At 37.7% G+C, this 19,223-nt stretch overlaps 1 protein-coding gene across 7 annotated transcripts in view; it reads right to left on the bottom strand.

The window, feature by feature from the left end:
• UTRN (utrophin) overlaps positions 1 to 19,223 on the bottom strand; it is a 538,889-nt gene that overhangs the window by 433,986 nt on the left and 85,680 nt on the right. The window lies entirely within an intron of this gene.

Genomic DNA, 19,223 nt, shown 5'->3' with positions numbered 1-19,223 from the left:
TCCCATGATCTTATCTTTGAAAGCAATCTACACCCACCACTGGGCACATAGCCTGAGGAAACCATAACTGAAAAAGATACCTGTACTTCAGTGTTCATTGCAGCACTATTTACAACAGCTAGGACAAGGAAGCAACCTAGATGTCCACAGGCGGATGAATGGATAAAAAAGTTCTGGTACATATATCAGCCATAAAAAGGAACGCAACTGAGTTAGTGCCAATGAGGTGGATGAACTCAGAGCCTACCAGACGGAGTGAAGTAAGTCAGAAAGAGAAAGACAAATATCGTATATCAACACATATATATGGAATCTAGAAAAATGGTACTGATGAGCCTATCTGCAGGGCAGCAATGGAGATGCAGACATAGAGAACACACTTGTGGACACAGGGTGGGAAGAATCGAGAGAGTGGCATTAAAACATATACATTACCATATGAAAAACAGACAGCCAGTGGAAACTTACACAGGGAGCTTAAATCCTACGCTCTGTGACAACCCAGAGGGGTGGGAGGGGATGGGAGATGGGAAGGAGGTTTAAGAGGGAGGGGACGCACATATACCTATGGCTGATTCACGCTGATATACGGCAGAAACCAACACAATACTGTAAAGCAATTATCCTCCAATTAAAAATAAACAACCTCCCTAAAAAAATAAAAAGGAATCTACACATTTTACAAGCAGAGAAATCACAGCAGTTTTTTGTTTTTGTTTTTGTTTTTTTTTTAATGACTAACTTTGGCTTGAATTACAAATTCATTTTTCAGGTCAAACAAAAAAAAAATTGACCTTAAAAAATCTAAAGCATCCTGAACTTCTTGAAGATGGGCAAAGTGATCTAGTTAGGTACAAGGAAGTCATGTAAAATGGGAGTTAATAATGCAAGGCCCTGTGAGGGCTGGTGGATACAAGTGGAAATACTTGGCAAAGAACTGACATTGAGCTCTTTGCTGTTATTCTAGTTATAATTATTATTATAGCATATGTGTGAACAAGACAAAAATATCCATGTTACCTACCCTTTCTGTTACTTCTAATCATACCTTCTTCAATTGTTCCTCAATTATCTGTTAAAATGAGCAACAGTCATTGTTGGCATAAATCCTACAAAGGAGCATGTTAACCATCTCTGAGTTGTTCTAAAAGCTGTGTAAGGAGTATCTGGAATAATGCAGAAAGCTTGTGGTACTATCTGACCGCCCCCCCAAACACACACACCTTATTCCACTACTGTCTATGTAAGGAATATTTGGAACAATGCAGAAACTTTGTGGTACTATCTGAACACACACACACACACACACACACACACACACACACACCTTGTTCCACCACTGTCCATGTAAGGAATATTTGGAACAATGCAGAAACTTTGTGGTACTATCTGAACACACACACACACCTTGTTCCATTACTGTCCACTCTGCCAGGCTGCTTCCCACAGGAGAACAGTAAAATAGTAACGGAGAAGGCTCAAGTGCGCTCTGCCCTCAATGCATCAATTTCAAAGAACTGCCTTCAACACAGACCTCCTCACTCGTCTCTAATAGCATAATTACAAGTTTAACCACGACTTCACCAAGTTACTGGTATCTTTGGGCCTTATTCTGCTCTGGAAAGAGAGCTTGTAATTAAAAGGTCACTCCTGGAATAAATATAGCAACAGTTTCAGAAAAGAGTGCCCTTCTACAGATCCATAAAGGTAACTGGAGACTGACTCTGAAACACAAAGAGGGCAATGGATGAAAAAACTTCTAAGAAACTTCGTGTTGTCAACTGAGCTAAGACTTAGCCTTTCACAAAGGACAACACAGTCAGCATCAGCCTCAATTTCAGGCTTTCTACCATCTGATCAATGCCACATATGAGCCATTTATTAACCAAGAGGACTTGCTGACACACTCTGAATGTCCCAGCCTTGACCATCACATTGAAGAGAGACAGAGCTGGGATTATACACAGTATGTAAGGCAAGAGGAAGACACATCAGCCGGCACAGTGCTATACCAGCCCACCACTATGAATTTAATCTTAAATATCAGTGTTCAGAGTACTGGGCAAATTATTCTGCTATGAACAAAAATATATATAACGGTCATAAATATTACATTTTCTCAGTTCCATAAAATTCATTGAATTTAATAATTTTTACCAAATTATTGGGAATTTGGGAAATTCTGAGAAGCAAGTTTTATTTCACATTTTATTTCTGTTTTATTTTTCTACATTTCTACATTTTTTAACCTCTTTGCTGAGCATTTAACCTTCTTACTTTCAAAAAAACATGTTAAAATAGCTAATAAATACTATATGGGTTCCTCTCCAGAGATAATGTAAACAAAGAAATGAGTACCTATCACCTTATCAAATGATGATTCTGCAGTACTAAGTCATTTCAGTCATGTCTGAGTCTTTGCAACCCCATGGACTATAGCTCACCAGGCTCCTTTGTCCATGTGATTCTCCAGGCAAGAGTACTGAAATGGGTTGCCATGCCCTCCTCCAGGGGATCTTCCCGACCCAGGGATCAAACCCTTGTCTCCTGAGTCTCCTCCATTGGCAGGCAGGTTCTTTATCACTAGTGCCACCTGGAGAGCCCCCAGATGATAACTAAGAACCTTCAATTGTATCACATATAGAATGAGATCAACTATTTAAAATAGGTTCCCATCATACAGAGATGTTTGTAAAAATTAGAAGTTAATGTTTCTATAATAGTCTTTATCTTTGGTTCAAATAAAAGTCTGAACATGTGCCTAATTAAGTAAATGATATGAAATGAAGTTATTGTTGTTTAGTTGTGAAGTCATGTCCAATTCTTTTACGACTCCATGGATTACAGCCCGCCAGGTTCCTCTGTTCACGGGATTTCCCAGGCAAGAGTACTGGAATGGGCTACCATTTCCTTCTCCAGGGTATCTTTCCACCCAGGGATCAAACCCACGTCTCCTGCATTGGCAGGCAGGTTCTTCACCCCTGAGCCATCAGAAATAAAGTAGTGCCTTGTAAAAGATAAAATGTCTTGCATTCAAACTTTTTAAAAATACTCCAAACTTTATAAACACTCTTCTTTATTCATTTTCCTGATACAGTTAAAGGGGAAAAGAGGGATTTACATCTCAATAAGCCTTGATTTCACATTTCCCTTTTCACATACACACACACACACACACACACAAACACACAAACCTCTTGTTTTCTATCAGATATTAATTCAGTAAAGGAATAGGAATTAGCCTGCAGTTTTTCAATTATGAGTTTTTTTAATGTAACAAATTTGGAACACTTACTTACTAGTATAGAACTGCCCTCCACACCACAAAAAATTAAGCTAACAACCTTGGCCCAAGTCAGTGTTTCAGGGCGACAGAAATTTGCTGGCAAAGTTGGTAGCATGACAACTAAAATCCTAAATCACGCTATTATGATCAGCCATTTTGATCATATATATAGAAATTTATACCAAATTTCAAATCTCAAATTTGTTCAACTCTCCATTACAAGTAGTTATTTTAATGTTTCCAAAATAAAAATGTGTAAGCAGACAATACAAATTTACAGATAACTGGATTATTTATATGTGTATTAAGTGAGTATAATTTACATGCTAAATTTATTCTTTCAGGTTTTCAAACAAGTGTTTTCTTTACATTTGAATTTTAGAAAAAACATCTAACTTTTGAAAGGCCTTTCTTGGCTTAGTAAATCTTACCCATTAATGACCTTTCTCCATTAGGGGGACAAACACGGGACTGAATTAGGAGAAGAAAAATGTGTTAAATCCCTTAAGGCTGATTTTCCAAATTCTTCCTCTAAATATTTTGCTCTTCTTAAAATGCTTTTGACAAGCTCACACAGATCCAAGGGCCGCTGCCCAGCCTGGAATTTTATTTTTGTGATGGGTAAGAGAAGTGAAGCAAGAAACATCAACAAAATTGCCTGATAAATCTTCCAGGAAACTAGCTTAAATTTTTTTCTCACTTCACCAGCTCAAGGGCACATCAAAAATTCTTTTAGCAGAACCTAGAAATGAATCTCAATTTAAATCTTAATCTATAATGTTTCTGTAAAAAATAATAATAATAATCCAACACTACAACCATAAAACAAAATTCTGTATTTCCATAGGTCTATCTATATGTATATAGTATGAACACAAACTTCGGATAATTGCTGTAGAATATCATGTGGTTTCTCCCTTCACCCCGCTGGTTCACAAGTCTGTTCCCTATGTCTTTGTTTTCATGCTGCCCTGCAGATACATTCATCAGTACCATCTTTCTAGATTCCTCATAAATGAGTTAATATATATTTGTCTTTCTGACTTACTTCACTCTGTATAATAGGCTCTAGGTTCATCCACCTCATGAGAACTGACTCAAATGTGTCCCTTTTCATGGCTGAGTAATATTCCATTTTACCTATGTACCACAGCTTCTCTACTGATCCATCTGTTGGCAGACATCTAGGTTGCTTTCATGTCCTAGCTATTGAAAACAGTGCTGAGGTGAACACTGGGGAATCTGTGTCTTTTTCAGTTATGGTTTTCTCAGGATATATGTCCAGTAGTGGGACTGTTGGGTCACTGGGTAGCTTTAGTCCTAGTTTTTTAAGGAATCTCCATAGAGATTGCCTTTTTCTTTCTTTTTTTTTTTTTTTGAGATTGCCTTTTTTAAAAAATATCTTTCTGCAGATATAATTCACATACCATACAAGTCAGCCATTTCAAGCATGCAATTTAATGAGTTTTGGTATATTAAAATGTCAATGTTTAAAATTGTGTAGAATATATATAACATAAAATCTGCTACTTTAATTTATTAAAGTACTCAATTTGGTAACATCAATTTCATTTACAATGTTGTGCAACCATTCTCATTACTTACAAAATTTTTCATCCACCAAAACAGAAATTCTGTAACCATTTAGCAACACTTCTGCCATTCCCCTATTTCCCAGGCCCTGGTAACCTCTAACCCACTTTCCAATTCTATGCATTTAACCCATCTTAATATTTCACAGACGTGAATTCACACAACATCTGTCCCTTGGTGTCTGACTTATTTCACTTAGCATAATGTTTTCAAGATTCATTCATGTTGTAGTGTGTTTCAGAACCTCATTTCTTTTTTGTGGCTAGTTATAGTATATAGTAGTCATTGTATGTATATGCCACATTTTTTTACCCATTCATCTGTTGATAGACACTTGGGTTGTTTCTATCTTTCAGCGATTATAAATAATGCTACAATGAAAACTGTACACTAGCGTCTGTTCCAATCCCTGCTTTCAGTTCCCCTGGATATACACCTAGGAGTGGAATTGCTGGGTCATATGGTAATTCTATCTTTAGATTTTTGAGGAACTACTAAAATGTTCTCCATAGCAGGTGCATTATTTTATACTCCCACTAGCAAAGAGTCCCTTATATAGCATGGTGTTGTATTTGCATATGACCGACATCCATCTTCCCATATACTCCAGGTCATCTTCAGGTTACTTAATAAAGTACCTAATAGAATGTACCTAAGAATAATAATAATACCTAATGATCTTCCTGGGTTGGGAATATCCCCCGGAGAAGGAAATGGCAACCCACTCCAGTATCCCTGCCTGGAAAATCCACGGACAGAGGAGCCTGGTGGGCTGCAGTCCACGGGGTCGCAAAGAGTCGGGCATGACTGAGCGACTAACGCTACTACACTACTAGCGATGTATATGGGTTTCAAATTCTCCACATCCTCACTAACACTTTCTTTTTTTAAATTATTATTATTATAGCCATCATAGTAAGTGTGAAGTGGTATGTAATGGTCTGTATTTGCATTTCTCTAATGACTTAGTGATGCTGACCATAAAAAGGCATTTTGGAAACTCAAAAATTACCAAGCAAAATCTCCTAAATTTTTAAATTTCCTGAAGACTCTAAACTAGCCCAAGTCCAAAAGCATGCTACTACAAAGTGGCTAGGATTCAGAGACAGCTCTTTTGCACTTAATCCACACAAGATTGCAGAACAACTCATTTATTCCTCGAAGAATTATTTTCAGAATTTGGTATAACCATTAATTCCTGTCCATCCTCTAATTCTAGAGTGTATTTACCTCTTACCTATTTTCTCCTTGATGAGTTCCTCATGCTTTTTAAATGAATGTATAGGAATACAGGAGGAAATGTTTTCCTACTTTCATTCTTTATAGCTGCTAATCTTAACTGAAGAGTGTCTGTAAGTCCTACAGGCACCGGGCATTGGCTGAAACCTTCATTGTGGAAGTATCCTTTGGAAAAACTCTTTACATCTTAGATATAAACATATTATATGTGTTGCTAATGCAGAAGAACAAGGAGAAAGAAACTGTAAACTGTACATACAAAACTCTTCACTTTGGACTTCTGTCCTGAGAGTAAGAGAGTTTTATTAAAATCACTGGAAATATAGCAGAATAAGGAGAGGTTATTTAGGAGGAGCTGAATGAGTCATAAAGATGATGAGTCACTGTCATGAAAAGTCTACAGAAAATTAATTTTTTCTTAATGACTGACAAAATTAGACTAATTAAATTTTTTTCTGCAAACTCTGATTCTTCACTTTATTCCAGCTAAATAAAGATCTGTTGTGTTTTAAAAACTGTCTTCAGTTCAGTTCAGTCGCTCAATTGTGTTTGACTCTTTGTGACCCCATGAACCGCAACATTACCAGGCCTCCCTGTCCATCACCAACTCCCGGAGTCTACCCAAACTCATGTCCATTAAGTCGGTGATGCCATCCAACCATCTCATCCTCTCATTCCCTTCGCCTCCTACCCTGTCTACGAACCCTCAAAAAACTATTTCCTAAAAATATATCTCAAGATGTAGAAAATCCATGCAAGTAAGTTTCCATGAAAATTCTCTTAAAGAATCCCCAGGCACATTTTTAAGTTGACAACTAATATTTATAGTCAGTTTAAATACTGAAACAGACAAAAGTCCTAGCACACTGTTAATGAGGTGCAAACCTAGATCATTCAATTATAGAAAATGCCTCCTCTATTCCCTAATTGGCAAAACTAACTCCTCATTGTCAAACTAATCAGCTAAATCAGACATAATTTCTGACATGGAAAGTCTGACTTTATTTTTCGATTTAAAGACACAGTTGGATTTTAAATATTCCATAATAAAGAACCTACAATTTTAAAAAATTAAAATGAAATAAAATAAAAACCACTTTCAGGGAATTCCCTTGTGGTCCAGTAATTAGGACTCAGGGTTTTCACTACCAGGGCCTGGATTCAATCCCTGGTTGGGGAACTAAGATCAGACAAGCCTCGCAGTGCGGTCAGATAAATAAATAAAATTTCAAAAAACTTTAAAAAATTAAAACTACTTTCACATGTACTCCAGGGCAACAACTCAATTCAGAATTCTGATTCTAAGGCGAGCGGATGGATAAACGGATGGATGAATGGATGGATGGGAGGACAGAAAGAGGCACAACGCCTGGCCCCAGGTACAATAAGTCACTGACTATTTTAATAATTCTTAAGGAAGTGTTCTTTGCTTTGCATTCTTAAACTGCCCTGTGTTTGGAGCCTCACAATAATGCAGCCCAGTAAGATGGATGGAGGGTAAGAAGTATGCCCTCCTCTTGAAAACTTCAGGAGGAGAATCCTAGAAGGAAAGACAGGAAAGCAGAAAGCAGGTAGGTACCTAAGATGCCCCCTCACGTGGCTTAAACAGCTTGGAAAAGTTGGCCACAAGGGGACACACACATTCCAGTGGGCAAACCACTCTAGGGGCTTGCTCACAGTTGTCCCAACCGAAGATAACACTCCAGAGATGATGAGCTGTAATTTAATTAAAAGGCTAAACTCCAGAGGTGGCTGCTACAAAGGCATCAATTATCTTTGTTTCCATTAACACCAGAGCCTTTGCTAATTAATTTAATGAATGTGAGAAATGTGCTTTTTCTGTGGCTTGAGAACTGGCATAATTAGAAGGTTGGAAACAATCTCCCACTAGTGACTTTAGTGTTATTCAATGAATGTGAATGGGCCAAAATATTTTACAGACGTGTCCGAACATCAATCAAACAACTGAAATCTAACAAGTCTAGGAGGCCCTGCCCTCGGCCATGAGCTGGGAGGGTCCTAGTTATCCAGCGCTGTCTATAAGTCTACCTAAATTGTTTCTCTAAACCAGCACTGTCCAACAGAAAGACACATAATTTTAAATTTTCTAGTAGCCACATTAAAAAAAAAAAAAGAGGTAAAAATAATTTTAGTAATGTTATTTAACCCAATATATCCAAAATAGTATCATTTCAACATATATTCAATATTTTTAAAACTATTATCTTAACATTCTTTTTTCTTACTGTCTTTGAAATTCAGTGTGTATCTCACACCTTTAGCATGTTTCAGCTTGGACCAGTCACAACGGGCTTCACACTGCATTGCACAGGTCTAGAATATTGCTGCATCTCTTGCAACTAAAACCTCATGTCCTTCAAAAGGAGAGGGCACCAAGCTCATGAAACAGGCTGAATGAACTTTGTTTGAGCCTGCTTGCTAATAATGATTGTTTAATGAATGCCAATGTGCACGCCAGTTATGGTCCAAAAGTTGCCTTCATTTTAACCCTGATGGTGGGACAATGGTTACCCTTCACACCCTATTTTAAGCACTTGGAGCTAGTATTATTGAGCAAAAATAAAGCAGAAATTTTCAGTTGGGCATGACCAAATTGGTCTTGTTCATTCTGTAAGACTTTTAGTCCAAGAAATAGACAGTAAGGATAGGAAATATTTCTAAGTTGTTCTTACATTCATCATTTAGTTTTAATATTTTCTTCTTTTTCAATGGAAATTAATTGTTCATCTATTTTGAGGAAAACATTGTACAAAGAAACAGATGGTGACACTTACTGAGCACCAGACAAATTCTATTGGTCCCAAAAAAGATCCAAGTGCTGCTTTTAAGAAGCTATCAAGGGGAGGTGTGTCAAGAAGAATTGGGAGACGGGCGTGAGGCAAGTACATAAGTAACAGATGGACAATTATAACTAATATATTAGGTGTGTGTGTTAGTTGCTCAGTCATGTCCAACTCTTTGTGACCATAGCCCAACAGGCTCCTCTGTCCACGGGATTTCCCAGGCAAGAATATTGGAGTCGGTTACCATTCCCTTCTCCAGGGGATCTTCCCGACCCAGGGATCGAACCCAGATCTCCCACATTGCAAGCAGATTCTTTACCATCTGAGCCACCAGGGATGCCCATATATTAGGTACAAATATATTTATAAATTCAGAGGAAAATGTTTCTTCTTGGTGGAGGGGAGGAGGAGATCAGGGAAGAATTCAAGCGAAAAGATACATTTGAATTAGGCCTTGAATTGACATGTTAAAAGCATATATAAATGGTGGGGGGTGGGGGGGAGGGCATTCGTGGAAGACACCAGCTGAAGCAAACAAAGTCTTAGAGGCATGAAAAGAACAGGACAGGCAAATAAAAATGCAAGCCCTTTCTCTAGCTGGATGATTATGGACCAGAGGTGCAATGCTCCAGACTCCTCTGTCCATGGGATTCTCCAGGAAAGAATATTGGAGTGGGTTGCCATGCCCTCCTCCAAGGGATCTTCCTGACCCAGGGATCAAACCCACGTCTCATGTCTCCTGCATTGGCATGAGGGTTCTTTACCAGTAGCGCCACCTGGGAAGCCCAGAAGGTCAGTAGTGTCTCTATATTAATAGAGAAAAAAAGCACCGGAAGAGAAATGGATTAGGAAAGGAAATTCTCTTCACCTAATGAGTTAGAGGTTAGCAGGATATTTGGGTGAAGATACCAAGCAGGATTAGGGCAAACGGGAGAGAGTCTTCACATAGAGGAGACCATCTCAGAAGCTCAAGTTTTCAGAAGACATATCCCACAGTTTGAAAGAAAGTTATCGGAATTGCTGGGGAAAATGAGGCCTGAAAAAAAGATAAGTGAACTTAACCCCTAAGACCAGCCGGCATACGATGCTATGAGGGAACAGGGAAGCTGGGCTGGCAGACCCGCAAATTATTACAAGTTTCCTGGTGCAATATGACAATATCTATATTAAAATATTTTTAAATTACATAACCATTGACCCAGAAATTCTGAGAATTCATCTTACGAAATCATTAGACACACAAATATTTAGATATCTTTAAAAGGATGTTTTTCAAAACATTCTTCATAATTGCAAAAAACATTAAAGTTATTCTAAATGTTCACCCTTGGGCATTATTTAGAAGTATATTTTCATACATAAATGCAAACATCAAAAGTGATACTAAAGAAGAATATATTAAGACCATGGGAAGATTTTTCACACTATATTAAGGAATAAAAGCGCAGGCCGAAGAGTACACACAATGAGTCATTTATATAATATGACCCAAAAGGCAAGAGCCAAAACATTAGCACTGTTTATTTCTCAGAAGAGCCTGAGAGACTCTTATAGTCTACTATATTTTTAATTTCTGAAATACATAATATTCTACACATAATACACATAATTTTCTTTAAAACACTGACCCTGCAAAAGGTATGTTTTTCTCCATTTCAATGTGCACAAGTAGAAAGGTTAGAGAATTTAGCAGCTATAAAAATAAACCAGGCTGGGAGGAGGCCTGCCTGCCTGTCGGTCTGCTTTGAACGGGGATGGTGAGAATAAAGAGACTTCCGTGTGTTTGTAATTACACGCAGACAGGAAGGATCTAGTGGGGAGGGAGAGATGGTAGATGCCAACACTCAGTACCCGAGAAGGGTTCCCTCAGGGAGCCAAACCCCAGAGGATGAATGAGAGAAATGTATCAGAAACCACACTTTCTAAATTAGATGTAGTTAAGGGCACATATTTCTAAAAATGAAATTCTCCAGGTTAAATTGCTTTTACTTGTATCTGCCTGTCCAGTGAGTTTTCCACTCCAGTCTGAAGAGATTATCAGACAGATGTAAAATAAAGGTGCTAAGTTGGTCCATCTCTCCCCACCTTCTAGTCTATTCACTGTGGAAACACTGTTGAAGAGGAAGTTCCATCATTTAAAATACACCATTTGCAATAAATTCAAGTATATCTAAGCAAAATGATCAGTGTACTGATCAGTTAGGAAGATGAGAAGATAAAATGTAAGATTAAGCAAAACAGAATGTTAACCATAGTTCAGGGCTTCCCTCATAGCTCAGTTGGTAAAGGATCTGCCTGCAATGCAGGAGACCTAGGTTCAATTCCTGGGTCGGGAAGATCCCCTGGAGCAGGAAACAGCAACCCACTCCAGCATTCTTGCCTGGAGAATCCCATGGACAGAGGAGCCTGTCAGGCTACAGTCCATGGGGTCAAAAGAGTCAGACACAACTTAGAACTAAAGAGAAGAGAGATCCACAGTTCACACAAGCTACCTAGACTTTATAAAAAGCCTAATATTATACTCACTTTGAGAAAAAGAACATATACCTGGGAGAAAAAGAAGTATTTGTCCTTTGTTCATGTACTCTGATGAAATACCATGTAGTGCAAATGCAATTTTTAAATTAAAAAAAAAAAATCCAGTATATCAGAAGTAGCTTTTTGAACTTTTTTTCTCTATTTTAGAATGTTTTAACATTGAGCCACAACAAGTTAAAATCAAGATGTAAGATAATTTTTAAAAAAGGAAATCATTTTATTAAATTTTCAAAATGGCAAGTCCATTAAAATACAATCCTTTACCCAAGATAAATATTTATAATAAGCAGGAAGAAAATGCCAGAAAGGAACACTATGTTTCCCCTTAAAAACTCAGGGGTAAAGATTTTTCCCATGAACCTCAGAGTTAGGAAATCAGCCCGTGAAACACAGCACTCTTTGCTTAAAGGTATATAAATTGAAAGTTAATAAACAAAACAAATTAAATATAGCCTTATGTTGAAAAATGCATATTACCTCATTTTCAGTTTACATAACTAGTTAAGTTCACAGGAGTTATTAACAATTTTTATTGAAAAGCTTGTTCAGGTAGGGTTAGACAAAGGAGCTAAAAGATAATATCTAGAGTATGAACAAGATAAGAAACCACTCCCCAGCACACTAAAGTTATCGTCTATGATCATTTATCCTCTAAAATCACTGTTGAAAATTAGGATCCTGCTTCAAATTAGCACTGTCTTTATTTAATAGTTATAATGTGGGTCTGATTTTTTTGCTGTTTATAAAAATTCAGTCTGGAATTGCAAACTTGGCAATTATTTCTGTATATCATAGCTCTTCCTTCTCTTTGTCTTAAATGTACCGCATTAAAGCATCAAAGTGGGCTTCCCTGGTGGCTCAGATAGTAAAGAATCTGCCTGCAATGTAGGAGGCCGGGGTTCGATCCCTGGGTTGGGAAGATCCCCTGGAGAAGGGAATGGTAACCCACTCCAGTATTCTTACTTGGAAAATCCCATACAGGGAGGAGCCTGGCAGACTACAGTCCATGGGGTTGCAAAGTGTCAGACACGACTGACTGACTAATAAAGCATCAATAAGTCTAGATCAATTTAACTTGAAGATTAATTTAATCAATTTAGTTGATGATTAGAAGAAAATCATGCTTGCTTTTCTGAAATAAATGATTTTATAGCTAGTAATTAGAATTATATCTTCTCTCCTCTTCCATCATTTTGGACTGAAAAGTCTTAATCATTTTAGTCAGTTTTATAAAAACACCAAAAGCATTTGCTCCAAGACTTGTGCTTCCTTACTAGATCTCTCTCACTCTAAAATCATTTCTAAAGTAGGAGACCAATAGTCCCTGCGCACAGTCAAAACAGCTTTGCAAAGAAAGGATAATGTTTTCTGCTTTCTCCCGTATTTCCTTCCTAATGACACCCTAACAACTAGGGTCCTTTGACCTTGCAGAAGCCCAATGACAGAGTCTTCTGAGAACACTGCAATTGCTACCTCTCTTCCATCATCCTAGACATTCTATTGGAAAACAGAATTCATGATGACAAAGTTCTTTTGGAATTAGCAAGAGAGTGAATCAAACAAAAAAGATTTGGACAGATAATCTTTCTTCAAAGCATTAGCACTTCCCTCAGGACAACAGTAAACTAGCAAACCTGACTGAACCTGAGTTTAAAGCACACACAATAATATGCCCAAAAGAATTGAAAACAGAACCTTGAAGAAACATCTGCACACCCATATTCATAGCAGTATTATTCACAATAGTTAAAAAAATGGAAGCAACCCAAGTTTCCACCCATGGATGAAATGGATAAACAAAACATGATATATACAGACAATGAAATATTACTCGCCCTTCAAAAAGGAGAAATTCTGCACTGTATGGCATGGATAAACCTTGAGGACATTTTTAAAACAAAGTCTCAAGAAGAAAAATACTGTGTGATTCCATTTATATGAGGTGCCTACAGTAGTCAGATTTATAAAAACAGAAAGTAGAATGGTGGTTTCCAGAGACTAGGGGAGAGTCAGGAATTGGGAGTCATTGTTTAATAGGTACAGAGTTTCCATTTTCCAAGATAAAAAGAGTTATAGAGGTGGATGGTGGTCATAGTTACACAACGTAAATGTACTTAATACCACTGAACTGTTCACTTAGAAGTGATCATGATGGTAAATTTTATGCTGAGTATTGCATCACACAGAAAAATCGGGGTGGGGAGCACATCAATAACCATTTTCATTTCTATTTTCAAATCAAAAACCTGATTTTCAAAGAAGAGATATTTAGTATGTCTCAATGCATATATTCCCCAACGAGACAAATGAAATTTTTCTTGGTTTCAATTTCATCTTTTGAAAGCCATATTTTTAACATAGTCCCTTGAATATAAAGGCAGGTATTCTGAATTCTAGAATCAGACTTGTTTTTCACTATGACCACACCTCTAGTCATCTTACTTCAGAGGGAAACACTGGTTCAAACCCAGGGTGGGAGATACCGCAGGCTTCCTACTCAGTCATCCTTTTCCCGTCCTTGCTTTCATGTCTAATTTCACTTTTTTTTTTTTTCCCTTGAAGCAAGTTAGTCATTTATAACATTCATCTCCCCCTGAAACTAAGGATAACCATATGGCCCAGTTTGGACTGATGGTGAGCCAAAAGCCATGAGCATAAATCATTCCAGGATCAGATCTTCCAGCCTCAGTCAGGCCTGCAACCCTGGCCAACACACTGCCTGCAACCTCATGAGAGACGCTGGGCCGCAACCACCAAGCAAAGCCACTCCCAAATTCCTGACCAAAGAAACGGTATGAGATAATAAATATTTGTTGTTTCAAACTGCTAAAGGCTGGGATGATTTGTTAGACAGCAATGGGTAACTAATATAGATTTGATGCTAAGTTTCAGAGTAATTTGTTATGCAGCAAGAGATAAATAACACAGCAGGTATCCAGCCATCGATCTGACACCTGCACAGACTCATTTCAAATTGAACACATCTGAAACTGAACTGCTGGTCTTCTCTGAAATCAGTTCTGTCCAGTCTTTCTTAACTCAGAGCCTGACACCTTCATCCATTTGCTTTTTTATGCCAGGACCCTGAAACCAATCCCTGGCATTCCACAATCTATCTTATACCACAATCTATCACCAAATTTTGTTGGTCCCAATTCCTAAATATACTTTAACTCTAGCCACAATTCTTCATCTCCCAGCCATCTCCAGTTCAGGCTACTCTCATCTCCTGCTTGGAATCCACTAATCTAAAACCAACAATCTGGCACCATCTCTTAATTTCTATTCTTGTTCCTTTCCAATACACTTTATAAATGTAGCCAGCTTAAGAATGAACTTTGGAACAATCAAGTTAACATGGTTTACAAAGCTCTGGACCTTCTGACCCTTACCTATACAGAGTCTTATCTTGCATGCCTTCTCCTCCTCTCTGCAGCTCCAATCAGTGGCCTCTGTGTTTCTCAGATGTACCCAGCCCTTTCTTACCCCAGGTTATTTGATCATGCTGCTATGTCTACTGAGAGCCCATTTTCAACCTGCTGAACCCATATGGGTATTTCAGGTCTAATATTAAACATCTTTTCTTCAGAGCAGACTTCTAACTTCCCCAATCTTTCAAAGTATCCAGTTTTCTTTTGCACCCTATATCTATCTGAATTTGATTACATTTTGATTTGTGTAAGCCCATTAGGGCAACAAAAGTCTACTTTGATCACCATAGTATACCCAGCTCCCAATACAGGTTGTCAATTTTAAAACTTATTGAGTGGATGTATTTAATGTGTTCATTAAGTTCAAACAAACTATATTTTGACTATAATTTAATCTAGACTTAATAACTGTCCACTCCAATAAAATAACATGAATTTGTTATATCTATGGCCTTTCTATCTATCCATCTGCAAAATATTAAAACCATGATCACTGAGATGACCCAGATTCTCTTTCTCATTTCCTCTTATCCACGTGCTTAAAGATCATTTTATTATTGGCAAAGAATGAAAATGTGACTTCTAGAAACATTAAAAAGAAGAAGCGCAAGAATTAAAATAGCCCCTAAAGGCAGACAAGAAAAGTAATTCTAAAGCTCATTAGAAAACTAAATTGACCCCTGATTCATCTAAACAAGAACATTTTATCCTGGTGCTTAGAGTTTTGATGAACAATCATTTCCCTTTCCAAAGCTTGGCTGATTTGTAAAGGCAGGAGGCTCATGACTCTGCACAAGATGATTTTGTGATGAAGAAATCAGAGACCTGCTGATGGGAGAACCAAGAAATACTAATAAGGGCACGCCGGAGCACAGCATAAAGCAACCGTCCCCGTCACTCACTGCCAGTAAGTACTACCCTGACTTGCAACCAGAGAAGGAGCGGGTCTGGGAGCAGACACTGTGGGTTCCGAGGCCAAGCCACACACAGTGAGACAACAATGTCGGCAGCAACTAACCAGAGAAGAAACTGTGCAATGCTTTCCCCTGTAATCATACACACTGGCCATCAGCCCCGCTGCAGGACTAAACTCCAAGATCACATGGGTATATAATACAAAGGCATGATGGTGCCAAACTTTCACGAACAGCACACATATTTTGACTTAATAGATCTATATGAATACACATCAGTAGAATACAACCGCAATTAGACATACAGTGCATGGGGTTGCAAAGAGTCAGACATGACTGAGCGACTTTCACTTCACTTCACTTCATTCGTATAATACATGTTATGATATATTACACACATACACACAGAATGCGAAGTTTTTCACTTCACTAAAAGCGAAGTTTTAATAAAAGAATTTAATCAAAGACACCTATGGCAGTCGTATACATAATTTTTTAATGTATAAAGTACCAGAGCTCACTGATTAAACTATTTTTGCTTAATAATAATAAGAAGAAAAATAACATTTAGGATATTATTACAGAAATTCTCAAATCAAAACAATAACCATATAAAATGTATTCATACATAAATAAGATTTTAGTGTTAATACACATGTTAAACATACGACTTATAAAAAGGCTGCTACCCTTTGTTGGGGGGTTGGGAATCATGCCACAAAACTGCCATGCAAAAGGTGGTGACCGGCAGCTTGTGCATTAGAGCAAAAAAAAGGGACCCCCAGGCATGAGCCAGGCAGGAGACAGGAAACAAGGATACCAGTTTTTAAAGCCACCAGGGGATACACTTCAACCAGCAAGCAAGACCAAAGCACCCAACTGGCAGGGCAACCAGGTGGGTCCCCACTAGGAAAGAAAGAGTCAGTGTAGCAGCTCTATCAGAGGTCAAAGTGAAATAGCAAATTAATAGCCAGGCAAACCACACTGAGTAGAGATATATAATAATCAAAGACAAGTCAGGCAAGGTCACACATTCAAAGAGCCTGGCCAAAAAAAAAAAAAAGATAACATGACACCCAGCTACAAGGAAACTGAAATGATCTTGTGTTAATATGGATAGTAATGAAATTAGAACATCCCACAAGCTTGAAGGAGTAAATCTAGAAACGAAAGTTACAGCTCAGATCAATTTCATATCCTATAACAGGCAGATACTGTGCATTTCCCTAGCCATAAGCAAATATTCTAACATGTTATAAACTAGAATGTATTACAGTTTGTATACTTGCATAAATACCATTTAATCCTGAAAACCATGAAATGCTCTCAAGTTTCACCTATTACTAGTCCTAAAAGGATCAGTGTTGAGGATAAGGTAGACATATGCAAGATCTCCTGGAGAAGAGAATGGCTACCCACTCCAGTAGTCTTGCCTGGAGAATCCCACAGATAGAGGAACCTGGTGGGCTACAGTCCATGGAGTCGCAAAGTCAGACATGACTGAGTGACTAACACTTGTAACCTTGTAAGTGTTATTCCAGATAACTGACTACAGAAAGAAAAGACTCAATTTTTACAGATATTTTATTTTTAAAAATGTAAAAATAAATCCAAGTATGATTATGTTAGCATGTTGTACTACTACAAGTCCCATACTATGTAGCTACTGCCAGAAGGAGAAAAATTCCTAGTCTAAGAGTGGGAGGAAAAATATTGAAAGGAGATTTCATCAAGATTGAGGAATTCTAGATTATCTTATTCTTGATTTTTCTGCTTTCTATTCATTACAAGAGTGGACTTCATTACAAGTCCAATCAGAAAAATCAAATGAAAGAGAGTAAAAAGAAAAAAAAAAATCTATCAATATAAATGTCATATGACTTGCCAAGAAGTACTCTATTTTATCTAAAAAGATGCAGTAGAAGCAAATGGAAAAAGACACGCCAACGGTAATCCAAAGGCTTTTCTTCACAGAACCTGTTCACAAATGCAAACCTTAAAAGACATTGTGCAAGCACCAAATTACTAGTATTTGTGTAGTTTGAAGAAAAGAACTAGAAATAATATAAGCACATTACAAGCAATTGCTCTTTTATAATAATGATGATAGCAATGGCAGAAGTAGTTAATATGTGCAGAGTTCTTACAATGTAAGGGAATGGTATCACTCCCCTGTATTATCTTACTTTTTGGTCAGCTGAGATATAATTCACAAGTCACAAATCCATCCATTTAAACTATATAATTCAGTGGGCTTTAGTATATTTACAAAGTTGTGCAACAGTCATCTAATTCCAGAACATTCTCATTATTCCCAAAACTCTGTACCCTTTATCAGTCACTCCCCATTCCCTCCCCTCCTGAAGCCCTAGGCAACCACTAGTCTACTTCCTACGGATATTCCTATTCTAGACAATTCATATAAATAGATCACATGGTATGTGATCTTTTGTGCCAGGCTTCCTTCATTTAGCATTATGTTCCTAAGGTTCATGTTTATATCAATACTACATTGCTTTTTATGGCTAAATAATGTTCAATTGTATGAATGCATGTATGCGCTCTGTCGTGTCCAACTCTTTGCGGCACCATGGATTGTTGCCCACCAGGCTCCTCTGTCCACGGGATTTTCCAGGCAAGAATACTGGAGTGAGGTGCCATTCCCTTCTCCACAGAATCTTCCCAACCCAGGGATCAAACCTGGGTCCCCTGCATTGCAGGCGGATTCTTTACCGGCTGAGCCACCAGGGAAGCTCATCACACTTCTTTCCTGTATTTTTTATCATACTCATTTTAGTAGAATCTCATTGTGGTTTTAATTTGCTTTTCCGTAAAGACTAAGGATGTTGAACATGTTTTCATGAGCTTACTGGCCATTTGTGTATATCTTTGCAGAAATGTCTATTTAAAAGTTAGCCCACTTTCCAACTGGACTATTTGTCCTTTTCTTGTTGAGCTGTAAGAATTCTTTACATATTCTGGACCCTAGGTCCTTATCAGAAATATGATTTCTAAATATTTTCTCCTGTTTGCTGCACTGTCTTTTCACTTGTGTTATCTTACTTAGTCTTCATAACAACCATGAGATCGTAATGTGATCCTGCATTTTATTGATGAGGAAATGGAGTTAATAAACTTGCCTGAGGTTTCATAGCTAATAAGAACTGAAGAAGAGATTCCAACCCAAGTCTGCCTCCACTAATCAGTAGGATGTACTGTCAGAAGCACTAAGTACTAAATAAATAAGCAGGATTAAAAATAATTAACTTTAAAAAAAAAAACCCCAGCATTACTGGTGCTTTGCATGGAAATACCAGAGGGCCCTCCTCTTGTTTATACCAGTCTTCTTGAGAAGAAAGAGTAGCATAAAGCACATTCAGCCTTTAAAAGGCAAAATTTGGCCTCTAAACAGTGTCTA

This window comes from Cervus canadensis, chromosome 33 (genome assembly GCF_019320065.1).
Source record: "Cervus canadensis isolate Bull #8, Minnesota chromosome 33, ASM1932006v1, whole genome shotgun sequence".
In the NCBI taxonomy this organism is placed as follows: Eukaryota; Metazoa; Chordata; class Mammalia; order Artiodactyla; family Cervidae; genus Cervus; species Cervus canadensis.
The sequence above is the reverse complement of the archived record's forward strand: the minus strand, read 5'-3'. Positions and strand labels throughout refer to the sequence as shown.